This window comes from Pleurodeles waltl, chromosome 8, assembly GCF_031143425.1.
Source record: "Pleurodeles waltl isolate 20211129_DDA chromosome 8, aPleWal1.hap1.20221129, whole genome shotgun sequence".
NCBI classification, from domain to species: domain Eukaryota; kingdom Metazoa; phylum Chordata; class Amphibia; order Caudata; family Salamandridae; genus Pleurodeles; species Pleurodeles waltl.
This window is the reverse complement of record NC_090447.1, coordinates 1,280,071,181-1,280,098,799: the sequence shown is the minus strand read 5'-3', so window position 1 is coordinate 1,280,098,799 and position 27,619 is coordinate 1,280,071,181. Positions and strand designations below refer to the sequence as shown.

Sequence of the window (27,619 nt, the reverse complement as noted above, 5' to 3'; positions counted from 1 at the left end):
TGTATGTCGACGCGTTTCAGGGGAATATCAACCACTTTCTTCAGGACAAAACTCCCAATGATGTCTCCCACATGTACACACATAATTAAAGCCTGCACAAAAAATATCCCACATTACTACAATGTTTACAAAAATGTTTTTTGCACATATAGATATTATACAATTATAAAAGATTAAAGGTCTGCACGTACACGACACAAAAGTGTCATCCCTAAATCAAGCTATTGCCCCTTTCTCTTATTCATCCATTCACATACACCTTTAAATAACTGCTATCCATCTTGCATTCATCCATGCATCTTCTGCTCTTTACCTCAACTAGATCTTCTTCTCTGTGATGTGATAAACTCTACATCAACCAGACCTCAGACAAACTTCTACAAATTACTCTCACCCACCTTAAATATTTTTTTCAGACCTTCTATTTTGGGTCCATCAAATAGTAATGAAATCTAATCTAAAGAGGACAGGATATAATGAATTAAAATCTTCAAAGCATAATCATGGAACTACTCTAAAGTAAGGGGAAGAAACTCGCGGCCTAATTGGAGTGAGAATTATTTGAGTCTGGAATAACTCTATTTGTGCTGTGGCCTATGGGATATTAAAGCTCTTCGCATTCCGACACCCTTGTGGTATTAAGTCTTGCTATGTTTGTTGAAACATTGGGTGGGGATGTGTTTGAGCAGAATGAGTGTTGTTATATGTGACTAATCAAAAGTGCTTTTCCAAGGGGAAGTTTTTGACTTGCCAGTATCATTATCATCTTCAGAATGCAGAATTTAACCTGGTGTTCAGTGCTGCTTTATTATAAATGGCAGTATTTAGTTCGCCGTGCTGGGATTTATTGCTAACTTGATTATCTGCAAAATGGGCAGATTGTCTTCAACTTCAAACACCTGATTCAAATCTGTTAAAGTACTATCCACGCTTCTATTCCAGTAAGACCTTCTCACCCCCACCCCATCAGTGCCACCTTTTTCCCAATTTTATGCAAATTATTCACTCTTGATACTGTGAGTCAAGCTGCAATTCTAAAGTGTATTGATGTGTGTTTAATTTGCAATCTGACCGTGTGACTTGCATATTTTCTGTTGTGTATTATTAGCGAGGTGTGTGAATAATTGTATATATAGTGTGCTTGTGTCCTTGATGCGCTGTTTTCTTGCCAAGGGAATACTATGCAATTTCTGTGCTCTTTGTGTGATAGTCAAGAAAACCTCGTAGGAAATTGTTGTGCTAAAAGATAGCTTGAGTTAATTATGTCTGAGATTTGCCCTCATATGCCAGTGGTTTGAAAAATAGAAAGTGGCCTTTTTTTCTTAACTTGTAATATGAAAAACTCAATTTTTGCAATGATTCAGTTAACGTTCTTCATTTTATTATGAAATGACAACCTCCGTAAATCTTGTGGTATTATATGCTGAAAAAAATAATTTTAATACCCTGTATTATATCTCACAACGAAGTAATTTTTATGTTGGGCATTTAAGTTTGATATCATGCTTTTGCTTGTACATCATAGCTTTGCATGGCACAAAGTTGTAAACATTAAATCAGTCATATTTTCGAGGTTCCAGCCACTTTTACATAAGGAGCATATTCTTAAGTAGTGGTCTAGTGCATCATAAAGGAGATTACCAGAGGCACCGGATGGACGTGTACGTATGTTTTGCAGTGCCCAAACTCAGGAGTGTTTCTCTCTTGTAGGGGGTGCAGAGGATTAACCAAAGATCCATTTGTCAAGTGAGGCAGGACCCTCCATCACGTTAAGCTGCCTGAGATAGCAAACAACAATGGACAAAGACAATCATCAACAGTGCAGCACAACAGGCCTGAAAGCAACTAGGCAAACGCTATGAATAGTGGAGCAGCATAGTACATTTTGAAAATCTGGAAACAAATGACATGCTATTGGGCAGGAATGAACCAAGCAGGTTTTTTGATCTCGATGAACCCAAATGACACTCCAATCCTGATTTTCCTCAGCAGCTTTCCTAATTGTATTTAATCCCACAGGCAAATTAATTACATTGTTTCTCCAACAGTTTTTAATTTTTTTTTATCACCCTGTATTTATTGAAAGGTTTTAAAGGCACAGTTTTAATTGTTACATCACCAGACAGACAGGTCCTAAAGCAATATGAATAGCCATTAGTCCATATAGTTTCATAAAAATTAGAAACAGACACATATCTACAAATTACATCCTTAACGCAATGTCAGCCATAGATAGTATATCATTTCATTTAGTAGCACCTTAACGCACATTCAGTTTCTTGTACTTTTCTCACTAACAGGAGTGCCTCAAGTAAATCAAAGAACAAGCACACAAAAACATATATAACTTTCAAAACATGAAGGATAGTCATCGAGTGGAGGAGCAGCGGGCTGAGCTGAGGAGCGGCCCATCGTGGGGAATAGTAAGAGAATGTCATAGATACGCTATAGAGCAGGGGGGCAAGGTGCATTTTTATGTTTGGAAAAGATGCAGCATTCTTATGCGGGTAGGGCATGAAAAGAGCTGCAAACCTTGTGAAAGAAAGTGGACAAGTGGACCCCAAATAAAATCAAAGCCTTTCCTGGCCTCCTCCATAATATCTCTCATGTGCTCCATTGTAAGAGCTTACCAGAGGCTGGTATGCCATTGGGATATAGAAGGACCGCTTCCAGGCTGCCGCTAACACCATTTTGGCTGCCCCCAAACATGACCACATAATAGTTTGGTCACCAGTTGTTTAAGGGATGGAGAGTGGCGGCCCAGAAGTACCAGTTCTGGGGTACATGGCACTGGGTATCCCAAGATTCCCTTGATTTGGGCTAGGATTTCTGTCCAATACAGACGGATTGTCGGGCAGTCTCACCATATGTGCTGGAAATCCCCTAAGAGGCTGCATTCCCTCCGACAACAATCTGAAGTATTCAGGAAGATTTTTTGAAGTTTTTCAGGGTATAGGTACCAATCATAAAGCACTATGTAGTGTGCCTCCTGTAGGCCTACTGATCAGTTACATTTTGTTATATCTGTCCACAATATTTGCCATTGCCCATCTGTGATTGCTTTCCCTAGAAAGCGTTCCCAAAATGTAACATAGTGGGGTGTGGCGGTGCGTGGGGTGGATTGCAATAGTGACTAGAGCAAGGAAATGGCTCCTTGAAAGGTCCTTGCTCTCTTCACGAATTGCTCTATTGGGAGTAGCTCCCTAGTGGCAGCCTCTCTTATTTTTGGGATTAAGAGCCCTATGTTTCAGTTGGTTATAGTGGTAAATCTCAGTGTGAGGCAAATGAACAGTTCTCAAAAGTCAAGAAATCTTCACCATGAAACACATCAGCGATAGTCAGGCATCTGCCCTCCTGCCATTTATCGAAGGGGCCTTGGTGTAGTGCTGGTTGAAATGCCTCATTGTAGTGGATAGGTATATAGGGAAATAGGAATGTCATTAAACCATTCATGCTGATTACTTTGTCCCATACTTTGTGTGGTAGCCGTTGCAGTACTTAAATATGTGTTTTTTGGGTGATTGCATTTGGGTTTCCACAAAACATCCCAGATTGTCCTCCCCACCACTGCTGTATCCATGTGTAGCCTTTGTTTATCAGAGGTTTTAAGAGACCATTCTGTTATGACTATTAGTTGAGATGCTCCATAATAATTTGCAAAGTCCAGCAGAGCCAAACCGCCAGACCCTCGGGTGTGTCAGTAGCTGGTGTGACAGGCGAGCTGTACGGTCTTGCCAGATGAAGTTTGTCACCATCAAACATATAGCTGGTAAAAAGCCCCTCTTTAATTCAATAGGGAGTTCTTGGAAGAAGTGTAAGATGTGCAGTAGTACAATAATTTTGACTGCATGTATGCATCTTATTCATGTCAAATATAATGGGGCCCAGCGCTTAAAATCTGCTTTTAGTTGTCGTAATAAGGGGGATAGTTTGCTTTATATAAATCTACAATTTTGGAGGTAATCCTTACACAGAGATGTGATTTCCCTTTTTCCTGCTTTGGAAAGGAGATGAAGTCGCTATGTCCTCCATTTCTATTCGAGGGACCGTTAGATTGAGTAAAAAGCTTTACTAAGGTTAACCCTGAACCGTGCCACTGATTCAAAGAGTTGAAGAAGTTCAGTTTGTAGGGTTTGGAGAGATGTTGTAGAATTAGTGAGGGATAAGAGAATATCATCAGCGAATAAACAAATCTTGTGCTCAACTAAGTTAAAGGGGAGACTGCAAATAGAGAAGAGCCATGTATCCTTGCTGTAAAAGGCTCAATACTAAAGGTGGATAATAGAGGGGATAAGGGGCATCCCTGTCTGGTACTGCGGGAGAGTATAAAAAGGTCTGACACCATCCCATTTAGTAGTACTCGGGATCCAGGGGAAATGTAATTAGCTCAAATCATATTAATAAAATGTTAATTGAATCCAAACGTATGTAATATCTGGAAAAGAAAACTCTAGCCCACTCGGTCAAAGGCCTTTTCTACGTCCGGGGCCAAAAGAATAGTCAATATTAGCCTTCTCAATTAAGTGTATCACCCGTCTCAAATTATCAAGGGGCTGCCTGCCTTTAATAAATCCAGACTGATCCGGATGTATTGATTCCGGCATGAGGTCTTCAAGTCGATTGGCCAATATTTTCGTATATAGTTTAACATCTACATTCAGTAAGGCAATAGGCCTGAAGGAAGCACAGAGTTGTGTGTTTTTCCCAGCTTTCGGGAGAATTGAGATTAGAGCTTCCCCCATAGTCGGAGTCACTGCCTGGGAATCTGCAATATAATTATTTAAGTCCGTCAGGTGAGGCACAAGCTCCACATTAAATGTATTGTAGAAGTGTGCATTGAATCCTTCTGGACCCAGGGATTTTCTAAGTTTGAGTGTTTATTGCGTTTTGTAACTCCTCCCTAGTTATTGGGCCATTTAAGGTGTTGTGTTAAGCTGAAGGGACCTGAGGTAAAGATATGGTCTCTAGATAGGCCACTTGGGCATCAACATTCATGCAGTCAGCAGTAAACAATTTTATAAAAATTGTTTAAATGTCTCTCCGTTTTTCTCTTCGGTGTGGTGAACTGCCCCCGAATTCTCTCTAATTTGGCTAATGTACGCTTTCTCCTGTTTAACCTTTAATTGTCTCGCCAATTGTGTACCTATTTTATTACCCTGTTCTTATGTGGTTTTCTTTAGGCGGAGAAGTGGTAATTCTGCTCTCTTGCAGTATAGGGCTCTGAGTTTACCTCTCAATGTTGTTACCTTTCTCTGGAGAGTAAGAGAGGGCTTGGATTTATGTTCTTTCTCTGCTTGGGTCAGTTCAGCTTCCAAAGCTAGGCGTTGTTTGGTACTTTCCTGGAGCAACGTAGACATCAACGATATACATTTATCCCGAATCACTGCTTTGAATGCATCCCAATTTGTAGAATGGGACGTATCCTGATAGTGAAAATATTCCCGAATCGCTTTGGGATCTCATCTCGAAAGAGATGTTCTTGTGTCCGTATAGCTGGGAAATACCACTGGCGTGCCCCTGGGGTCGAAGGGCACCAGTCCAGCACTACTTCCGCCAGAGCATGATTCGAGATATCTATGGGATGAATAGCAGCCTGCATTATAGAGCGTTGTAGCTGTTGGCTAATGAAGATATGATCTATTCTTGAGTAGGTTCTGTGCGTGTGAAAGAAGAAGGTGTAATCCCGCATTGTGGGTTGAAATTCCCTCCAGGCATCCAACAGGGCTAACCGACGGAGACTCAACGTCGTTTTTTGTGTGAATGTGCAAACATATGTCCGATGTTGGTGAGTACTATCTGCGGTGATATCCCAGACCATATTAAGGGGTCCCCTCATAATGATGACCCCTTCTGCAAATCCCCCCAGTAAGGAGAGGAGAAATAGAAGAAATTCTGATGCACCTGTATTTGGTGCCTAGGGTGTTACAATAGTGCATACTCGGCCTTCCAACATCCCTTTGACCATCATTATCCGGCCATCCTAATCAGATTTGCTGCCCGTAGCCTGAAATTTTAAGGAATCTTGGAAAAGAAGCGCTACCCCATTATGTTTAGTAGTGGCTGACGATTTATAGATTAAGGGATACATCTTATGTCACAGCCTGTGGTCTTCGTTACGCTTCAGGTGAGTTTCTTGGAGGGCTACAATATCTATACGCCTATCGAGAATATATTTCCATAGCTGGTGTTGCTTTACGGGGGAGTTTAAGCCCTTTACGTTCTAAGTTAGAGTATTAAGGACCATACAGGAATATAAGATGAAAAGTTGCAAAACGTGTCCCAGTCCCCACATCTACTGACCACCCAGCTCCCATCCCAGAGTCTCCCCTCTCACCCTTCCCAACACCCCATCTCGCCATCCCCTTTCCCCCCGCCCATCACCCCCGCCCATCCATTAAATGGTATAAAACATAACAAAAAGAACAACCAGAAGTTAGGGGTATATACCTCTCACAGACTATCAAGTCCATTGATATGATAAACTAGGTGGGAGTATTGGCACATAGCCAATTTTTAGCATATAGTGATATCCAAGCATATAATGTGAATGAGGCTTCACAGGTGGTGTCGCAGCCACATGCCCTGGAGTAAATCCCTCCCATGGTGGCCATTTTGAATAGCTCATACGGGCTTACAGTGTTACAATTGTGTTTGGTGTGACCAAACAGCACGAAGTCCTAGGAACAGTTCATCTTTTATTATCTTGTTGTCTCCTCTCCTGAACACGCCAGTCTCCCGCTGATGTTTTGGCTGCTTGGGTAGATGATGATCCTTCAGTCCTGTCTTTTACCTCCTGGAGTGATGTTTGGGAAAGTCCCAGCAGTGAAGCTGCCGCTTCAAAGGATGTACTATGATGTTGCTTGTTATGACGTTCGAAGGATGCCGAAAGGATAGGCCCAATGGTATTTGACTCGGTCTTTATGAAGTGCCATCATTACAGGTTTAAATTGCATATGTTGCACTAAAGTAGCTGGCGCAATATAATTGTAAAGGGAACAGATAGCTCCTTGAAAGTGTATTGTTTTCTTTGTTCACGCTGCTCGGAGGATTCGTTCCTTGAGGTTAAAGGAATGCAATTTTAGAAGTATATCCCATGGACTCTTACTGTTCCCGGGGGGCTGAGGTCCCACCCAGTGCACTCTCTCCAACCGCACCTCCTGTTGTCTCTCACCCAGTACTTCCGAGAACAGACCAACAATGAATGCCTCTAGATCTGGCCCCTCCACTCCTTCCTCCATGCCCTTCAGTCAGATGTTCTCTCTCCGAGATCTATTGTCCAAATCTTCGCATTTGAGTAGGACCATCTGTAGTTACGAATAGAGGTGGCCCATGGCCTGTTCTAGTGGCTATAGTCGATGCTCAATGTCCTGCCATTTTGTTTCCAAATCCATTGCGTGGTGGCCAACTGAGTCAGTGTCTGTTTGGGTGGAGGTCAAACAAGTGTTAATCTCCAATTTAAATGAGTCAAAGAACGCTACAATGAGTCAAAGGAGGCTGCAATATCAGATTTGAGTTCATCCCTCAATTCAGACTCAAAATCACGTAGCGAGGATAGGAGGTCCTATTTGGTAAGAGCTGTACTTGCACCTGTAGGGGAGTCGCCATCAGTCGCCCTTGCCATCAATATGTGAAAGTAATTAGACAATCGATTACCGTGATTCTTCTTTTGTAACATATAGGATGCTATATCTCCGGTATAGGAGAGCTCATGCAAAAAGATATATATATCACTGTGACTCTCTATCCTCCTTGGGTTGTCATTTTCTCCAGCAGGAGCTATGGGTGCCTCCCTTCCATCTCGGGTGATGATTCCCTCCCCCTGTATGGAGACCCCTCCCGGGTATTTTCGATCAGCCCCGGTGCCTCCCAGGTCTAATTGGCGGTAAGGTGAGTCCATGGTTCTCCGTTTCTAAAATGCTCTGTGTCGGTTCATGGCGACCGCTATGTCTAAGTCCGGCATATCAGGCAGATCATAGTTGACTATTTGGAGCTCCGCTCCCGCTCATCTGCGGCCAACATCGTCCCTGCTGTCTGCCATCCGTGCCTGCCCATTTTCGGCCCTCCAACAAGCTACTGCTCTGCACTGCACCTCCTAGGCCTCCTCTGGTAGCCCGCAGCCACCACCTCACCTCATACACCCCGAGCAAGTCACTGGCAGGACGGAACCTCTCCTCGCAGGTTAGTGCCTCCACCGAAATCATCTGCGGCGTACCCCAGGGTTCGTCCCCGGTGCCTCCCAGGTCTAATTGGCGGTAAGGTGAGTCCATGGTTCTCCGTTTCTAAAATGCTCTGTGTCGGTTCATGGCGACCGCTATGTCTAAGTCCGGCATATCAGGCAGATCATAGTTGACTATTTGGAGCTCTGCTCCCGCTCATCTGCGGCCAACATCGTCCCTGCTGTCTGCCATCCGTGCCTGCCCATTTTCGGCCCTCCAACAAGCTACTGCTCTGCACTGCACCTCCTAGGCCTCCTCTGGTAGCCCGCAGCCACCACCTCACCTCATACACCCCGAGCAAGTCACTGGCAGGACGGAACCTCTCCTCGCAGGTGAGTGCCTCCACCTAAATCATCTGCGGCGTACCCCAGGGTTCGTCCCTCTGCCCGACTCTCTTCCACGTCTACATGGCCCTGCTTGTTAACATCGCCCGGTCCCACAACCTCAACATCATCTCATACACCTACGACACCCAGCTGATCCTCTCCCTCACCAAGGACCCCGCCAAGACCAACCTCCAAGAAGGAACGAAGGCCATCGCTGGATGGATGAAGAGCAGCTGCCTCAAACTAACTTCTGACAAGACGGAAGTCCTCATCTTCGGCTCCACCCCCTCCGCATGGGATGACTCCTCGTGGCCTGCCACTCTGAGCCACTCCGACTCCCACCGACCACGCACGCAACCTAGGATTCATCTTGGACTCCACATTATCCATGACCCAGCAAGTCAACGTCATCTCCTTCTCCTGCTTCTACACCCTCTGCATGCTCCGAAAGATCTACAAATGATACCCACCGAAACCAGAAGAACAGTCACCCAAGCACTCGTAAGCAGCAAACTGGACTACAGCAATTTCCTCTACGCAGGAACCACGGCCAAACTCCAGAAGAGGCTGCAACGCATCCAGAATGCCTCTGCACGCCTCATCCTGGACACCCCTGCCACTGCCACATCACAGACCACTTGAGAAAATTGCACTGGCTCCCAGTCAACAAGAGAATCACCTTCAAACTCCTCACCCACGCTCACAAAGCACTGCACAACACCGGACCAGAATACCTGAACAGACTGCTCTCCTTCTACACCCCGACCCAGCATCTCTGCTCCACCGACCTCGCTCTCACAACCGTCCCACGCATCTGCAGAACTACAACTAGTGGTAGATCATTCTCGCACCTCACCGCCAAAACGAGGAACAGTCTTCCCACCCACCTGCGCCAGACCAAAGACCTCCTTACCTTCAGGAAACTTCTCAAGACCTGGCTGTTCGAGCAGTAGCAGCACCTCCCCCTTCTTCCTCCCTTCCCCCAATCCTCAGTGCCTTGAGACCCTCACAGGTGAGTAGTGTGCTTTACAAATTCCTGATTGATTGAGCACTACGATTCCACTTTGCCCTTGTTTCCTGCTGCCACCTGCACGCTTTTTCTATCTTTTGGCGCACTTGGGTGTAGCCGCAGCCAGCTCAGCGCATGTGGTACTTCCTGGCCCCCTTCGCTGCCATGTCGAGGTAAGCCGCTAAAGCAGTGCGACTACGTTCAGGGTGATTTTACCAATGTGGGGGCTTGTTCACTGGCTGTAGTGTTTCACTCATTTCCCCTCGTCTTTCTTGCGGTGTGAAAACTGGCTGATGGCCTCTGATTTGCCATTGTCTGTATGTTAAGCGGCGGAGCCACTGTGGATCACTTCCACACGGCCATGATGGTTGGCCGTGCCCCCTCCCCTACTGTTTTTAATGACTTCTTGTTGATATTCCAAAACCAACAAGGCACTGCAAGAATTTCCCCTTTCCCACCCAGGCATGCGCAGTAGAACAACCACGCAGTAATCTCACAGCATATTGAGCTATAGCATCTGTGCAAATATATAGACATTGAGGTACAAATCACTCATTCCAGCTGTAAACCTCCTCAGGTCGTCCCAGGTGCATGTATGTCCCTAGTTCTTTACCATGGCTTGTCAGGACTCTGATCTAATTGTATTCCCCTCGATCTAGCCCAGTCCTTCTAGATTCTTTAATGTTTCTGGTGGCATCCCCGTGCAACATAAACAGGGTGTCCCAGTCTCATGCAATAGTCTATTCCTTTGGCCCATTGTTTCACTGAGGGGACCGTACCATCCTTTCACACCCTTGCAATGTCTTGCTTTGCTACCAACAAACCCAGCCACAGGAGCGCTCTTTGATATACATAACCTTCCTCCCTCTCTCCCCCCCCCCCCCCAGTCATCCGTAATATGTAGGAGGCGAAGCTTAGGTCCTTTGGGAATGGCCACCCAAACATTCCCCCAGCCTACCCAACACCTCCCCTTAATAGTGAGAGAGAGGATGGCACTTCCAAAATGTATGAGACCAGTCTCCCTGTGGATCCCCACATCTCAGGCAATCCCCCATTGATATCAGTCCCATACAGTGCAATTTCTTTTGAGATAAACACAGGGGAGCAATTTCAACTGTATCATCTGAAACTGGGAAGCTATCACTGCTCCTCTAGGTGCCTCCTGTGCCTCCGGCCAGTCCTCATCGTCCCTCTGGCCCAATTCATCCTCCCTTGCCCTGTGCACCACCTCCAAGAGAACAGGCAAATTACGCAGGAGCATTTTATGGATCTCCGATAGTTTGTGGGCTTTAATATTGGTGAGGAGGAGATTTGCCTCCATAGGAGAAAAGTCAGGGTGGCATCCTCCTGTTTGATTGAGGGCAGGAGTGCTTGGCAAAGTTGTAGGTATCAAAACAACTGTATGCGGTGTATATCGAATTCAACCTGCAGGTCCTGGACAGATTTCATTCTCTCATCATGCAACATGTCCTCTAGTGTAGGTATCCCTATGAGGCCCCATATAGCAAAGTCCAAGAGGGCTCACACTTGTGGGAGACTAGTTCCCCTCCACAATGGGGTCTCCAACATCAATCTGGTTGCCCACCCCGTGGCCTTCATAGCAGCTGCCCATGCCCCGAACACTACACACGTGGCCTGTGGAAGAGACTTCACCACAGTCCCACCATAGAGTAGATGTGGTAGATTCTGCCGGCCCATCAACCATCCCTCCACTGCATATGCTGGGTCACTAAACCCATCAAACCACCAGTCGATTATGAGGAGCAGGTACTCCGTAATACCGCAGTACATCCAGGGTGGCTATCCCACCCTCAGAGAGTGGCCGACAACATTTCCCCAGGGCAATTCGAGGCAGTCGCTTACCCCACAACAATGTCCTTAGGTGTGCATTCACCTTCCTAAAGAAGGCCTTATCCACCGGAAAGGTATGTTTTTGTTATTGGTAAGGAAGGATTCGCAGAGAGATCACCTTAAAAATGACCATCCCAGTACAGAGTGGAGAAGTTTGGACCAAAACTTGACCTCCCCCGCAAGGACCTCCAGTTGAGGCAACAAGTTCCTTTCATAAGACCTCTGTGCCTCCCCAGTGACGTAGACCCCCAGGTATTTGAATCCCACAAGCTTTATAGGTATCCCAGTTGCCAATGGCATGTCTATCGGACAATGAGCTATGAGGTATATGGAAGATTTGTTAATATTCATGTGGAGGTCTGAGTACCTCCCAAAGACTTGGAAGAATCTAAAGAGCTGTAGGTCCTGTTGAGTCCGGATTACCCATAAAAAGGAGGACATCATCCACATAGAGTGAAATCCTCTCAGCCATTCCCACCGTCCATTGGAGTCCCTTAAACAAGGCATCAAGTCACACCCAGGTCGCTAAGGGTTCGACCCTAAGGGCAAAAAGCAGGGGGTGACAAGGGGCAGCCCTGCCTTGTGCCCCGGCGCACTGGAAACCAGACCGAGGTCAACACCCAACTCACACTCTGGTTGTACGATTGGTGTAGAGTAGTTGTACTTTGCTGATGAATTTGGGCTTTGGACATGAGAGCAAACAAATACTCCCAGTCCACTGAGTTGAAGGCTTTTTGGAAATCAACTGAAAGAAGATTACAATCACATTATGTACCCTTTGCAGGTTATGGCGAGTGGCTCGGCGAGGCATAAATCTGGACTGGTCCGGGTGGACCAGGCGACCGATAACACCTGCCAGTCTTGTGGCCAGCATCTTAGCCCATATTTTCACTTCTGCATTCAGCAGAGATATTGGTTGAAAATCTCCACAATGTATGCCCTCTGTGCTGGGTTTGGGAATCACTACATTTTCAGTGGTCCCAAAGTTGACTGGCAACTCCCCCCACTCATGTGCCTCCCCAAAGACCTCCAGCAGCAAGGGGCCCATTGGGGCCACACCAGCCTCCAAAACACCACATTAGGACCAGGTACCCTGTTCGCCTGGAGTTGTGCCAGTGCAGCAGGTAGCTCCTCACCCATGAACGCCGCCGCCAGGGAGTCGGATTCTTCGGGCATTGGTAAATCATGCACAGATGCATGCAAATCTTCAGGAGGGCTCACCGGTTCCACTTTATACAATTTCTTGTAATATTCTGCAAACATTCACGCTATAGGCTATGTTCCCAGAATCTTAGTGCTGTCCCCAGCCTCCAGATAGGCCACCAGGACTCCAGTCATTCTCTGTGCACATAGCCAGTGTAGAGTCTTGCTAGCCCTGTTCGCCCCATTGATAGATTCTTTTAGGCATGGCTATCCAGTCCTTTCTCACCTTCTGCCGAAGTTCCTTGAGAAGTAACGCCTGTGTATGGAGGGAGTCCCGCAACAGGGAGTTCTGCAGTGCAAATGCACAGCATCACTCTAAATTGAGAATGCATTCCTCCAGGTCCACAATCTTCCATCTGGCCCTGTCTTTCTGGTCTCTGGAGTAGTTAATAATGTCCCCTCTCATGGTGGCCTTTTGGGCTTCGCAAAAAATACTGCAGGATTGTACCAAACCTTTATTTTCCGTGAGGAGACTCTCACCCCTTTATTAGCACATTTCCCTAAAATCCTTCCTCTGGAGATGCTAACTCAACCTTGCCCTCCTTGGGCCCAAGGCCAGGCCCATCACCAGAGGCGAGTGGTCAGAGAGGCCCTGGGCCAACAGCCCGACCCCTGCAAGCCTGTGTCCGTCACTCCTATGCAAGAGGAGGTAGTCAATTCTAGAGAAGGACCTATGAACCTCAGAGTAGAAAGTGTATCCCCTCTCTTCAGGTTGGTACGCCCTCCATACATCTACCAGATTCATATTTTGTATAAATGTGGAAAGGGGCGTTCGGCCACAACCAGGAGCACCAGGGTACACAGAGCAATCGAGACTGGCATCACACACCCTGTTGAGGTGCCCCCCCCAGAATCCATGGGGCCTCTGACAACTCCCACATCAGACCTCCCAGCTTTGCCAGGAAGCCGGCTGTCCGAGGTGGGGGTGCATATGCACATATCAAGGAAACTGGAAGACCATAGAGCACTCCTGTGATCGCCACATATCTGCCCAGTCCATCCTGCCAGACCCTGGAAACCACAAGTGGTGTGCATTTCTTAATTAAGATAGCTATACCCCGGGAGCCCCTATGAAACCCTGAGTGGTGCACCTGGGCGAAACCCCTGCGGGCCCAAAATGGCCACTTATTCCCCAGTATGTGTGTCTCTTGGAGTTTGACAATATCAGCCTTGGAGTGTGAGGCTTCCTTCACTACGGCTCCCTGTAACCGTTTACATTCCACAAGAGAATTTTGATTGTGCCAAGGTCTATGTCGACTCGGGTAGGATGCCTGTGATCTACTGAGTTAGCCATATCCCAGCTGTTTCTGCGAGAAATACGTAGGTGACCAGAATGCCTGCTCAGCAGCCGTGGCTCCTCCCACTGTCTGAGCAAACCCTCATAACTGTATTTGAGAACTCACCCCTACCCTCAACACCCTCCCATACTTCTAGAACTGGAAGTACCTGTCGTGGTGCAACTAGGGATCATAGCCTACTGGGCTATTGTGTGATAAAACATGTGTATCACCCCTACCATCCTAACCTCCCTCCCCAACAAAACCCATGAAAGTAGACACCTGGCTACAACCAAATAAACTCCCATGCATATCAAGACCCTGATCAGACCCTACCAACCCTTGAGAGGAATCGGTTTACAAATTGTTTGGCAGTCCCAGGGCAGAAGAAGCAGGCTTGGTTAGTGTGGTAGGCTCTGCCCCCACAGCAGCCGAGAACTTGGTCACTTCCGGCCACACTGGGTGTAGGGAGTGGCCCCTCCACCCTCTCTGAGGTGTTTTCCGCAATGTCATCTGCGCACCTGTTGCCCATCCCATCTCCTCCCCTCCACCCCCCACCCTCCTGATCAGATGAGACAGGCCTGCGACATGTCCGGTGCTCCTCAATCCAGTCCCACACCACCTCTTGTGTATTGAAAAAGAATGTCTTACCCTGAAAAATAGCTTTAAGTTGGGCTTGGGAATAGGAGCATGTAGGTTATCCCCATTGCTTTCCGTTTCTGTTTCACCTCCTGGAAGGATCGTCTTTGTTGCTGCACCTTTTAAAGTGTGATTGGGGAAGAATAGTATCGAAGAAGATTGATGTGTTACGTGGCCGGCTGTACTCGCCGCTCTGAGTATAGCATCCTGGTCAGCGTAGTTAAACACCCTAGCAATGAAGGGGCACAGCGGAGACCCCATCAGCGGCTTAGCCATCAATGCTCTGTGTGCCCTTTCAATGATAAAACAAGCAGAGGCTTCATCCGCTGGGACCCGGCTCTTTAGCAATTCATATACAAACTTGGTGGGTGCAGTTCCCTCAGCTCCCTCGGGAATGCCCACTATGCAAAGATTATTGTGCCTCAATCTTCCTTCTGCATCTGCTTCCTCCAACTGCCCCACTCGGTGCTGCAGATTAACCAGGCGTTCTTTGTGCGTCTTCGCAACATCCACCGTTTTCGACACCCTGCCTTCAATTTCGATGATTCCTAGGGTGGTTTTGCAGAAGTCCTGTCAAATTAGTGCTAAGTCCACTTTAGGTTCCCCCACCTTGCCTTCCATAGTTGCTTTGAGGTCTTTGATTGCCAGCAATATCGGTGAGTACTAGCCAGCATCTTCCACTGGCGTGCTCCCCCCAGCCACACTGGCCTCCCCAACAGGGACATTGTGCTTTGCAAATTTGTCAATTTTCTGCTGCAAAGCCGCGGTCGATGGCTTTACCGTTGCCATGTTGCAAGCAGAGGTTTTTCTTTCAGATTTGTATAGGACGCTCTGCAACTCCCCAGCCTCAGGTCAAAGGGCGAACATGTAGGAAACAGGGACACCTCAGGTCAGCTGAGATGGGCGAAATGGGGTCCACTGTCCGACAGAGTAACAGGTCCACCCACTCTCGGCATGAAAACGGGGCCCGGCCACTGCCCCCGACTTCAGGAAGGCTCAACAGCTCCGGGATCTCCCAGGTCACCAACGATCTCCCAGCTAGCGGGGAGAAGAGGGTCAATGGGCCAAACCACACAGCTTGGATGCACTTAATGTTGTCAGTAAAATCTGAGTATTTCCATCTATTTTGTGATGCTGTGCTTTTCTTTTGTTCTGGTATTTGTGGGGGGCACATCAGGTATGCAAATGAACTGAGAACTGAAAGATCATCCCAGAAAAAATTAATTATACATGCAGCAGCAATCTCTGGGGCAGATCATTCCTTAATTTCCTTAATTTCCCTTTCGGTCACTCATGGGGGGAAGGGGTCCTCTGCATTTAAAGAACTCGGTCTTTATCTCATGTCATATTGCATAGTGCATAATTAAAACCACCAAGCAGGGCACCTGCACCGCACATCTGGCATCAAAATGATTAGGAAATTCAGTGGTGAAATGAGTACTTCTCAGCCGCCCAAACTGCCAAGGGTCGTGTGTAAGTCCAGCTAAGGCACCCGGGTCACTGGTGTGCCTCTCTGCTTCCCCTGTCACCCACATGGGGAGAGAAGCTACTCATGGAAGCTAAGGGTCCCGGCCCCCTTTCAGTCGTCCCCAGTCTCCAACATACCTCAGGGCAGCGTCTGTCAAGGGGGACTCTGGCACTGGTGGCGCTGCCAAAGCTGGAACCTCCCGCTCCCTCGTTGGACCTTGTCACCCCACCACGCATCTCAGTGGCCACCGCCAGCACCGCTGCCCTCTGCAGTAGGCTGTGGCTCCAAGTGCACCACAGTTGCGTCTCCCTCAGGTTCCGCTTCATTCACTCCTGCTTCCGTGCCTGTCATGTAGTCTCTCTGAGCTCCATTGTTTGTGGGGCCAACAATCGCCCATCGAGCCTCCCCCATGCCTTTGCCCAGTAGGGGCCACTGCTCACCACATCATTCTCATCCAGGCCCCACCACCAGCACGGTCTCCACCCCCCTTGAAGTCAGCGAGGGAAGCAAATGTCATCCACCGGTCCTCTACCTGGACCGATGAGCCCAGGGAGTGGCGGTTTCCAACAGGTTGCCTGCTCGGAAAGTGGACCTCTTTCACTGAGCAACCTGTTTGCTGGCAAAGCCATGCCTCCCTAATGTTTTTCTTAACATTAAGTTTTACTTCTGTTTGTCCAGCTGAAAAAAAAGACTTGCATCCTATATTGCAGAATTTTATTTCAAACCTGTTCACTCTTTGTATAATCCTTCAGTCAAATAATATATTTTATCATGTGTATGAAGTAAAAATAAGTAAATATCTGGAAAGGATGCCGTGACATTTACTTGTGAAGGTTAATAATGTAGATTCGCGTGGCCTTGTTAGGAGACCGTTTCATAAAAACATCTAACATCTTTTATGAATTTACTACTGAAAAGCACTTGTCCTTCTGAAACATCGGTGTCTTTTGCGGTCAGTTCTATCGTTTTCCAGTCAGTTGCCTCTGCAGTCCACCTGTTGTTTCCAAACACTTATCAGACAGTAAAAGCCTCTTAGTAATAGTATTGATTTGCTCCCTGATGGTCTCAAACGGTTTGGAGACCCACCTCAGCCTGATTTACTTTGCATGCATGTGATCAAGTTAATTCAAGGTCATAGCAGTTAACAAACACAGGTTCTCCATTAGAGTCTGTATGGAAACTACTGTTGACTGTATTGGCTCCATGTGATTATTTCTCATATTTTGAAAATGTCTAATATTTCTCTCAAAATTATTTTTGATCTTGGTTATTTATATTTACCAGTATCCTAAAGAGCCTTGTGTGCATATTCATGCAGAAAAACACATTGCTTGAAATCTCTGGTGATTATAAGGAGAGGGATGACGATTATTTTCTGCAAAGATTCATAGATGTTTACTTTGTAACACAGATTAATGTATTGATGCCAGAGTCAATTACAAGTGAGAAAGTGACAATTAGGCCACTTCTCAAGATTCCAATTTAGTGTTAATGCAGCAGTTCTTTTTTTGTTAAAAAATGCGTTTTCAACCTGTCAGAGCTGATTGTTAAATGACACCATAGGCACACATATTCACATGAAAAGCAGTGAAGATTGTCCTTTAAGCACACAGTCAGGGTTATGCATAGGGTGGCATCATTGCCTGCACTGGGGGGAGTTTTAAATGAATGTAATTAAGTTGTGAGAACAATGAAGTACCAAAATGGGACTCTGCTCCAAATACAACGCAATCCAAGCAAACACTTGTCTAGCTTATTACTTGAGCACTTCTTCATTGGTTGGCTGCTGTGTGTGAATGCATGTGTGTGTATTGTGGGATTTGCGAGTTTGTGAATACAAAAAAAAAAGTCAGTGGATGTTTGAGTAGCAGACTGCCTGAGTGATGAGTGAGTTGATGAGTGAGTGCCTGGTTGAAAACATGAATTCATCGACCCACTTACCATTTCACAGTGCCACACAAAGTCCATGTGGTGGCCATATTATATCACCAAAAGTTCCCTCTGTACCCAGAAGAGTTCGCTGGCCGGACCAGTTGAATCATAAGCCGTGTAGTTTTTTAGGTCGAGCCGAGGCAGCGTGCATGCGCTCTCTCTCTACATGCTCTAATTTACTTCTGTGGGCTTTCACCATGCTCATCACACTCCCATCACTTTAATTCGCTCCTTGGCCTGCCTTTCAAAATTCCTTTGTTTTTTTTGGTAATTGCCCTTGTTAAATGGATTATTGCATGATCGGCCATATATGTTAGTGTTAGCACGCTTACTTTTTTCTTTTGACTCGGCTAGTTTTGTTAGTTTTCTGCTTGTGTTCTGCTCCGTATCGCCGATCACCACTCCGTGTCCCGCTTCTCATTCGCCCATGATCTGTGTTGCCTTTAGCCCCTCCCTCCTTTCCTCATGGTGTCTGTCTTGTAAATTCCCTGCTCACACCCCCTCCCGTTGTCCATGTTAACCACCTCCGACGTCCCTCCTTCTCTCCCTTTTGTGGGCGTGTCGTGTTTTTCCTTTGTTTACTAAATGTTGTTTTTATTTAACAAACGTTGGGGGCGCACGAACATCAATGCTGATCTCCTATCTCCACGCTGTGTTAGTGAGATGCGCTCCTTCTGATGCAGACCCACATGCAGGTCATAGAACAGAAGGCGCATGTTCACCAAAGAGCTGCAAAGCTGTAAGGTGTCCATGGACGAATCTTTACTTACTGAGAGTCCTCCTGTGGTAAGCCTTGCTGTATCCCCGCCTACGTGTTTTATAGCTGTAAAATGTCATGGTTCTAGACTATTAGCGGGAGATCCATCTTTTACTCAGGCATTTACCTTCCCTACAGGGCTGCACCCCTCCTGATGCTCCTACAAGCTACTTTCAGCTGTCTCCTCCAGTAAGAAGCTCATGTGCGTAAGCTGCGTCCTGGGAATGGGAAGCAAGCTGAGCTCTTGGAGGCTGAGGCTAAATCTGGCCGCACTTCCAACTTCATATAGTTTCAGATAGTGAAAGCTTCAATGTGCACCCTACAGGGAGAGCGTGCAGGTCCAACCACCTGCTACCCAAAGGATTGAAGAGTCCGCAAGAGGTTTGATATCCAAGTCAAGTTCATCTGAGAACACTTATGGAAGTCCGATATGGGATTACACAAGGTGCCCATGCACCGAGATCCCAAGGATATAGCGGTGAATGCGACTACAAGTACAAAATATGTTGAGCCTACAGTCACGACGGGAACTCTGCCACTGCTTCTTAAGTTTCACCCTCACTCTGACAGCTAAGACAGCACAGTTGCGGCAGGGGGTGTACATTTTATCATCAGTGGGACCCCACAGCAAGGCCCGCTCAGTGTCCCATACCCGGAGTTAGATTTCATACCTACAGGAGACCTGGTTAGCAGTGGACTTTCGAAAGAGGACGGGACGGCAGATCACACTTTGGTGAGATGAGCAGTCCTCGTGCTCCATTGGAGGTGTTCAGCCGTTACTGCGTAGTTCTTTCTTTCCTTGTGGCAGCAGCGCCTCACTGTAGGAATACCTATGATAGCTGTCTCTAAGTGATTGCACGTTCCCTCAACCTTCTTCCAAGTACTTTTTATTTTTTATTTTTTTATTGGCTTTTGTCAGAAGAAATAACAAGCAAGTGTCAGCATGATAGGGTACATAGGCAGTCAACCACAAGGCATACATATGTAAAAGTATGTCAGTCAAGAGGCAAATAATCTGATACAAATAGGTACATGTGACAGCGCAATTAACGCCAATAAGTGGGTTGTCCTCTACATCATTGGGGACAACAATCTTCCAAGTACTTATTGCTACCAAATACAATAGCCATGGAAAAACTATAAATATATTTCTCTATCAAGATATTCCTGAAGATTATACACCTCCTAAAAATTGCGTCCAGGGTTCAGACTGGTTAGGAAAGCGTTTTCCCAGCAATAACTCTCCAGCGCTGCTAGTTGGTGGTATGTAGCTCAAGGCACTGCAACTTTGGAATTGATATCACAGTCATACATATGGCACCAAGCAGCATGCTTGCATCTGTTACTTTTTTCCACACATCATCAACGCAGTCCAGATCTCTTTCTTGGTGTCTTCTGGCAAATTCCTTCGCTATTGGACAGTGACTTCTTCAAATAGTTTATTAAAGGTCCTTAGGCTTCAAACATTACAGAGATTGCACCAAGATAATGTCCCTTTCGGGTACTAACCACAACAAATGTTACTTGTGTGAAGAGTCGAGACATGATTCGACTCCGTGACCTACAGCTATTGTGTATCAGACCTCAAAAAGCACCATAGGAAGGCATAGTCTTCATCGAGGAAAAGGCCTCATTTGCAGAACAATTTGGACTCTGGGTGTCTTTGGTGCCATTCAGTTTCTCAGTGGCAGGCACATTCCCCACTCCCCACCTACCTTCCCAATGCTAAAAAAAACTTTAAAAAAAAAAAAAAACTAGAAAGGGAGGCTAGAATTCACAGGACTCTCAGCTGACCTGCTTATGTTCACTATCAATACATCTCCTAATATACAGTGTGCCCTCTAGCTCTAGTAGTTCAGCTCTCTGCGTCTGCATGCAACATCACATAATGTGTTGACGGGGTAGGACTATCATGGACGCCTCCCCAGAGGTGAAATGTCATTCCTGACATCGCAAACAACTCATTCCCAATTTAATTCTGTAATAGACTAATTTGTCTGCCTGGTCCCCGCGCTCACATCACCTCGCCGCTTTCCGAAGAGCTGGTTAGTGTCCCTATCTCTTTGCATTTCTCAGGTCCTGTTTCCGAGCTCGCAGCCTGTGGATCTGCCAGAGATCCATCTATTACTCATAGGCATTTAGCTTCCAGTGGTTTGACTCTCACACCTGACAGGTGACGGCTCAGCTGATGTATCGCACAACAAATGCTCCTCTTTCATTAGCATCGTCTGGCCCCAGCCCCTCTTGGTCTTTCTCATAGAGACCGCATACCAGTCTGAAGCGGTAAATGACTCCTCCACACCCTCAAATTCTGAGCTAGAAATGGGGGACAGAATCACTTTGGAAGCCCACATGTTACATAGATAGGAGGGTAGTGAGGGAGTAATAATAAAAGCAGGGCCACTAGAGTTAGGCAGCAAGGTTGGCCAAATTATGTGGCAGGATTCAGTACATGGTGTCAAATTATGCAGCATAATGTGGCACATTATGTGGCTGTATTACTTCATTATTTTGACATTTTTACACTTATTCAGACTCTCTGGGAATTGGTTGTGCCTTATTACTACCAGTTTAACACCCAACTATAGCAAAAAGCAACAGAAAGGTGACTAGTCAACCTTTGCAAATGGCGTTCCACTCACAGGTCCACTGCCCATTCTCATCCATCCCTCACACTCCCTCCTGTACCTCGTTGTGCTGTGCACTTGTCCACCTCTCGCCTCCCGCACCCCCTGCCCCTCCCACTCGTCCTTCTCTCTCTCGCTCACACCTCTGTCTTTCATATGCACTCTCTCTGCCTCTCTCTCTTATTGGTTCACTTCAGATCTTCCAGCAGTTTCTTTCCCATGCCTTTTTAAGATTTCCATCCCTCAAACCCACGCTCTCGTCCTCTTCTTGAGGTGTCTTCTGCATCCAGAGGCACGTCCTCCTTATGTGTCTGTGGCCTGCTCGCCCCTTCTCTCTTTCTCACACACTCTTTTTGCTCCTGTATCTAGAGTTCATTCAGCACTTCGTACACAAACTACCTTCCCCTCTCTATCTTCCTTTCTATCTATTCTGTGCAGCTCCCACCCCATCTATTCACTATGCCACATAATTCCACTGCACAAATACACTACACACCACACAGTTCGACCCCACACAATTCCACAACTAGCAATTCCAGTCCAACCCAATCATTCCACTACACTCCATACCAAAACCCATATGTAAAAGACATTACCATTTGCAACACCAATCGCTCTAACTCTCGCAGATGCGAGACCTAGGGCCATATGTAGAAAGAAAACATTTTGCAAGTTGCAAATTGCGAGTACTAGCGACTCGCAAAATGTTATGCAGAAAGGTGTGTCAGACACCTTCTGCGACTCGCTATGGGGTCACAAAGACCCACCTCATGAATACTAATGAGGTGGGTCGCAGTTTGCGACCCAGTAGCGAGTCTAGGCACTCACAGGGATGGTGGCCTGCTGGAGACAGCAGACCACCATGTCCGTGACTGCTTTTTGAATAAAGCAGTTTTTTTTTTCTTTTTGCAGCCCGTTTTCCTTAAAGGAAAACGAGCTGCAAAAATAAAAAATTCCGAAACCATTTGGTTTCGGTTTTTTCAGAGCAGGCAGTGGTCCATAGGACCACTGCCTGCTCTGAAAAAATATTTTTATTGGCATTCACAAAGGGGAAGGGGTCCCATAGGGACCCCTTCCCTTTTGCGAATGCGTTACCATCCACTTCAAGTGGATGGTACTGCGAGTTGGTTTGCGACCGCATTTGGGGTCCCAAAGCAACTCTGCATGGTGATGCGGTCGCAAATAGGAAGGGAACACCCCTTCTTATTTGCGAGTCGCAGCCTCAAATTGCGAGTCGGTACCGACTCGCAATTTTCGGTTGTACATCGCGTAAGGCCTTTTGCGCCTCGCAAACTGCGTTTTTCGCAGTTTGCAAGGCGCAAAAGGCTTGCTACATCTGGCCCCTAGTGCATTGCAAATGCTTGTTTTTCCTGTGCCTTGTTTACAGCCACCAGACATTCTGAATGAGTAATAAGCTCCTTATCAGGAGCTATAGAGATGTCACAGGGTGCTCTGAATGTGAAATGAGTGACCCGGCGGCAGAGGCTTAGAAGTATCTGGGCTCGCTAAATGAGACTTGAGTGGTTGAGTAGAGGCAGACAAGCCACCAGTTTCTCCAAATAGGAGAAGCTGCAATCTAGGACTCTGACGATGTTGCCAATTACCATTCTTTAATTAAAAGTAATAATAATAATAAACTTACTGTATATTGTGGCTGAAAGTCCATTCAAGCAGAGGCTAAAGGATGTGAACCAAAAGCAACAAATGGCTGAGGGTGGTGGTTGTTAACCAAAGCTGTGCTCTTTGTATTGTTTACATCAGATTTTGCAAACTGAAACCTGCCTCTAGCCAGACCTAAAAGGGTATTTGATTCTTTAGTTTTTATGGGCTAGCACCAAGTGCTCGTCCATTCTGTAATCTCTCTTTGGGCTTGAAACCACGCCCATGTCACGTCAGTCACTTACATTGGTTCGTGGGCTTGCCTTTTAAAATCCGCCTGCTTTCATTTGTGAAAGGCATGCATGCCTCATGCCTTTTCCGGTGTTTAGCCCACATACACAGCACCGGTAAAGTACCAAAAACATACGAGGCTTCATGTATTCAGCCTAGAGTCCGGACTACTTTATCTGTTTATTTTCCACGCAGCGCGATCGCGCTGCATTTTACAAAGCGCGATCGCACTGTGTTTTTTTTTTTTTGCTTTACAACGCTAATAGCTCTAACTCGAACAAATGCGAGACCCGTTGCATTGAAAATGCTTGTTTTGTTCTGTCATCGAAGTTGTGTTAGTGGCACTATAATATTAGTCTCTTGTTCCTATAGAGAAATGTCATGATTCAGCAAAAGACAGCTGATTGTTCCAAAAGGAGATGTTACAAATTAAAACAAAGGTTTTAAAATGTATTTTGGAGTTGTAGATGGCCCTTTGTTAGGAGATTGCAGTCCTTCAGCTTGTCCTCGGAACGAGCAACCTCAGATGTATCTACATCTGTGCCCTGAGATAGCCAGTTTGATATCTGTAAATGAATGTAGGCAGCGGATGACATTTTGAGGGTATGTTGCGGGTCTTTCGGAGGTAGCTGCACTTTAATGTGCTCAATGCACAATATACATTGCCTCGCACAATGATTACATACTGTAAGCCTCATCCTTGAGGTAATTGACGAAAAAGACTGTCCGACTTGCCTTATTTATAAAATAGGCATATCATAGCGACCTATGCATTGTGATGTGCACGTGATTGTTTGTAAAGAACAGGACACATGGTACCCTTATTCTGGTAGGGGAAATAATAAATATTGAGAGTGGCTAAAGGAATTGCAAAAGGAAATGCTATTTAGTAACCTCAACTTGTGAAACAGCCGCCGAGTATTGCACTCATTTTAGTGTCCAGTTTCAGATTTTGAGCCAGATGTTGAGATTTCTAATCTCCAGAGGGTTTTTGGCACAGGCCCCAGAATGGAGGCCAGAAGCATGCATCCCAGAGTCCACACACAAAGATGAAAAGCAGGAATTAATAATACCCAACATCAGGCCTCGGGCATGAAGGGGAACATTATACAGGGAGCGATCCCTGAAGGAGCTTTCTGAGCTTGGTGAAAAGTTATTTCCTTGTGAATTTGAACAAAAGGGGCTTTCAAGGTTACAAAACAAGGACGAGAAAAAACGGCATAGTACTGAAGAGGGCCTGGAAGGAGGCGGAGAGAAAGAGGGAAGAGGTAAGGCGCTTAGAGACTTGATAAAAGTAAATAACTCCTATCACTTGAAGATGCTTTTGGTACAGTTCATAGCTGCTCTGCTCCAAAGTTAATGAGCACTGTTTTAAGAATAGAGTTTGTCGCTGGACTTCCTACACACCATAGCATAGCAACATTGGAGCGAACATGCCTTTTAGCACTTGCTCACTTTCTCTGTCGCCCTTTGGCCTCGCTTTTTGAAGAGAATTTTAACAAAGTATTGAAGATGTAAAGAGACTGTTGGAGACTACAAGAGTATCTGTTTAGCTGTAGATTTCGGTTCCTTGAGTTTTAAAAGGGCCTAAAACATACAATGCCCAGAGTATGGTAGAAATCAGAAGTGCAGAGAACCTACAAGTTCAATAGGCACCATGTAAGACGTTGGCCTAAGATACGTGTGTATGTCAAACAATTGCATTATCTAAATCTAAGTTTGTTATGTGATGTCTTTCTCAAGTGATAAGTCCTAAGGAATGCCATATATGGTAGAAGTGATGGGCTGTCCACCCGAGTGATAGTTTTACTTTCTGACATGTTCCTTAAAATACTGTGCATAATTTGCTGTACGTTTAGCTCAATCCCCCAATGTTAAAAAAAAAAAAAAATACATAAGCGGTTAGAAGTATCTCAAGAAGGTCGCTGGATAGCTGTGCGCTATTTTACTTGAATGTTTCTTAAAAGCATCGAATTTGCACTGCTATTTCAAAAAGCGAGTTTTGCAATAAAACTCCTGTTCCTTTCCAAATAAGGTTGTTCTAGTTCGGAGAAACCATTCCATGTTCAGTTAAAATGTTATGTCTGTAGCTTGCTGAGCAACGGGTGAGCTATTTTAACAAAATGCCAATTTATGAGCTGTTATAAATATATCTATGGCATGCAGGCACGCGCATTGCATAATGTGATCATCTGAGTCCAAATCTTTCCTTTTTAACATTCTAGGTTCCTCTTCTGCTGGCGTCCACATGGCCTCTCCGCAGAGATTGTAATTCGTCTCATCCGGAGGATATTTGCAGAAACTCATAAGTACCTAGTGATTGACTGGTAAGCAAATAATTATTTTAAATGGATTTACATCATAATATACATCGCAGGTGTATATTTGAGGTTTTCAGTTTGCTTCGTGAAGCTCTTTGCTTCCACACTGAAGAGCCCTGATTCTTGAAGCACAATTGGTACCAAAAATAAAAGAAAAATTGGTGCACTTTTCGTTTTATGGCTACTGAAGTAAGAAGTCGTGCAGACCAGGGTTGCCTCGTTGTTTTGTCCTAGTAAAGTGGGCTTGCGAAGTGACTGGCGTTTTCAGTCACCTGCTTTAACTTTCTCTACAGACGCCTTTAATGCGCACGCTTTTAGACCTGTGAACGGCAGTTCCGCCATGTTTATTCGCAGTCTCCTTAAGTTGTCGGTAGTCCCTTGCGCAGTCAGTCTACTTCCTGAAGGCGCCTTGCTTTGAATGGCAACATTCTGGAGGCCAGAATTTTTCAGGGCTGGCTAGTGACATAGCAAGCGTGGCAAGCGCCCTAATGCGAGCACATAAATTGGGCCCCTACTCCTGATTTGGTTACAAAAAATAACCTACAATTTCGGATTTGAGTAGGCCTCTCACAGCTATGGGTACTGGTGTTACTGCACCTGCTGCACTGCTGGTACGTAGGTCCATTATGCTTGCTTCCCCCTTTTTGAAGACCCTCCCTCTTTCTCTCTGTATTATAACAAACGTGCTGTATTTGATAACACGTGTAGAAACGTTCCATTGTTTCCTCTCCAGTAGTTTAAAAAGCTGCTTAAAATTCAGATTCCTCTCAGGGATGCTGTGAAATACTAATGGGTGTTCGCGCGCTATACAAAAGGCATCTAACTTCAAATAAAACATACACTTTTGTTTCGGGTCATTGCACCAGACAGCATTTAAGAACAAAGATGTGAAAAGTAATGTTTGTTTACGTTTCTAGGTATAGCATAGTGAAAGGTCTGTGTAAATAGATGGACCATACCACCTTTTTACTCACTCTTCTCAGGTCTGCAAAGGTCTTTCCTTTGAGACCTCTTTTTAGCCCTGAGCCAAGGTGTTGCAAAACACTGTAGTACTTCTATAGCCATGAAGTTTGTTAATGTCAAAGTTCGTTTTTTCAATTGCTCTGCTGACTTTTACCCCATTTTCTACTTATTCTGTTTTGTAAAACGTATTACTGATTATCAATCAATCAATCAATCAATCATTAGATTTATAAAGCGCGCTATGTACCCGTTAGGGTTTCGAGGCGCTAGGGGGAGGGAGGGGGTAGCTGCTATCGTTCGAAGAGCCATGTCTTGAGGAGTCTCCTGAAGGTGAGGACGTCCTGGGTCTGGCGTAGTGAGGTCGGGAGTGAGTTCCAGGTCTTGGCGGCGAGGTAGGAGAAGGATCTGCCGCCAGAGGTCTTGCGCTAGATTCGGGGGACGATGGCGAGGGCAAGGTTGGCAGAGCGTAGTTGGCGTGAGGGAACGTAGAAGTTGAGTCTGGTGTTCAGGTAGGTGGGTCCGGTGTCGTGTAGTGCCTTGTGTGCGTGGGTGAGGAGTTTAAAGGTGATCCTCTTTTCCACGGGGAGCCAGTGGAGGTCCTTCAGGTGGTGGGAGATGTGACATCGGCAGGGTATGTCGAGGATCAGGCGGGCGGATGCGTTCTGGATGCGTTGGAGTCATTGGATGTCTTTAGTTGGGATGCCTGTGTAGAGTGCGTTGCCGTAGTCGAGTCTGCTACTGACGAGGGCTTGGGTCACCGTTTTTCTGGTTCCTGTTGGAATCCACTTGAAGATTCTGCGGAGCATGCGGAGGGTGTTGAAACAGGAGGAGGAGACTTCGTTGACCTGTTTGGACATGGTGAGAGCGGAGTCGAGGATGAAGCCGAGATTTCGTGCGTGGCTGGCTGGGGTGGGTGGGGGGCCCAGGGCGGTGGGCCACCAAGAGTCGTTCCAGGCCAAGGGGGAGCCGCCGAGGATGAGGACTTCCGTCTTGTCGGAGTTTAGTTTCAGGCGGCTGTTGCTCATCCACTCGGCGATGGATTTCAGTCCCTCGTGGAGGTTAGCTTTGGCGGTGTGAGGATCTTTGGTCAGGGAGAGGACGAGCTGGGTGTCGTCGGCGTAGGAGAGGATGCTGAGGTCG

General features: G+C 46.2%; 1 protein-coding gene across 3 annotated transcripts in view; it reads left to right on the top strand.

The window, feature by feature from the left end:
* Positions 1-27,619, top strand: part of WASF3 (WASP family member 3) — a 225,159-nt gene that overhangs the window by 58,393 nt on the left and 139,147 nt on the right. For 2 of the 3 annotated variants that reach the window (XM_069202223.1, XM_069202225.1), the window contains exon 2: positions 25,421-25,522. The exons of the other annotated variant lie outside the window; for it this stretch is intronic. The gene's annotated coding sequence lies outside the window, so the exon portion shown is untranslated. The remainder of the gene's footprint in view (positions 1-25,420; positions 25,523-27,619) is intronic. 3 annotated transcript variants of the gene reach the window in all.